Below are 1688 nucleotides of genomic sequence, written 5' to 3'. Positions count from 1 at the left end.
AAACTTGGGCAACATCATAATATGGTGGGAGGAGTCATGTGGTTAGTTTTGAGTGAAATCCAATCGCTAGAAGTATGGAATACACCAACCACTCCAATTAGGAACGAACTGCCGTTGAACTTGAATTGTCCAATTTGGAACACCTATTGATTTCGGATCGAGCCCAAAACTTGGGCAACATCATAATATGGTGGGAGGAGTCATTTGGTGAGTTTTGAGTAAAATCCAATCGCTAGAAGTATGGAATACACCAACCACTCCAATTAGGAACGAACTGCCGTTGAACTTGAATTGTCCAATTTCTCACACCTATTGATTTCGGATCGAGCCCCAAACTTGGGCAACATCATATTATGGTGGGAGGAGTCATTTGGTGAGGTTTGAGTGAAATCCAATCGCTAGAAGTATGGAATACACCAACCACTCCAATTAGGAACGAACTGCCGTTGAACTTGAATTGTCCAATTTCTCACACCTATTGATTTCGGATCGAGCCCCAAACTTGGGCAACATCATATTATGGTGGGAGGAGTCATTTGGTGAGGTTTGAGTGAAATCCAATCGCTAGAAGTATGGAATACACCAACCACTCCAATTAGGAACGAACTGCCGTTGAACTTGAATTGTCCAATTTCTCACAACAATTGATTTCGGATCGAGCCCCAAACTTGGGCAACATCATATTATGGTGGGAGGAGTCATTTGGTTAGGTTTGAGTGAAATCCAATCGCTAGAAGTATGGAATACACCAACCACTCCAATTAGGAACGAACTGCCGTTGAACTTGAATTGTCCAATTTGGAACACCTATTGATTTCGGATCGAGCCCAAAACTTGGGCAACATCATAATATGGTGGCATGAGTCATTTGGGGAGTTTTGAGTGAAATCCAATCGCTAGAAGTATGGAATACACCAACCACTTCAATTAGGAACGAACTGCCGTTGAACTTGAATTGTCCAATTTCTCAGACCTATTGATTTCTGATCGAGCCCCAAACTTGGGCAACATCATAATATGGTGGGAGGAGTCATGTGGTTAGTTTTGAGTGAAATCCAATCGCTAGAAGTATGGAATACACCAACCACTCCAATTAGGAACGAACTGCCGTTGAACTTGAATTGTCCAATTTGGAACACCTATTGATTTCGGATCGAGCCCCACACTTGGGCAACAACATATTATGGTGGGAGGAGTCATTTGGTGAGGGTTGAGTGAAATCCAATCGCTAGAAGTATGGAATACGCCAACCACTCCAATTAGGAACGAACTGCTGTTGAACTTGAATTGTCCAATTTCTCACACCTATTGATTTCGGATCGAGGCCCAAACTTGGGCAACATCATATTATGGTGGGAGGAGTCATTTGGTGAGTTTTGAGTGAAATCCAATCACTAGAAGTATGTAATACACCAACCACTCCAATTATGAACGAACTGCCGTTCAACTTGATTTGTCCAATTTTGAACACCTATTGATTTCGGATCGAGCCTAAAACTTAGGCAACATCATAATATGGTGGGAGGAGTCATTTGGTGCGTTTTGAGTGAAATCCAATCGCTAGAAGTATGGAATACACCAACCACTCCAATTAGGAACGAACTGCCGTTGAACTTGCATTGTCCAATTTGGAACATCTATTGATTTCGGGTCGAGCCCAAAACTTGGGCAACATCATAATATGGTGG

This window comes from Prunus avium, chromosome 6 (assembly GCF_965620075.1).
Source record: "Prunus avium chromosome 6, drPruAviu1.hap1.1, whole genome shotgun sequence".
NCBI lineage: Eukaryota > Viridiplantae > Streptophyta > Magnoliopsida > Rosales > Rosaceae > Prunus > Prunus avium.
This window is presented reverse-complemented; position numbering follows the sequence as displayed.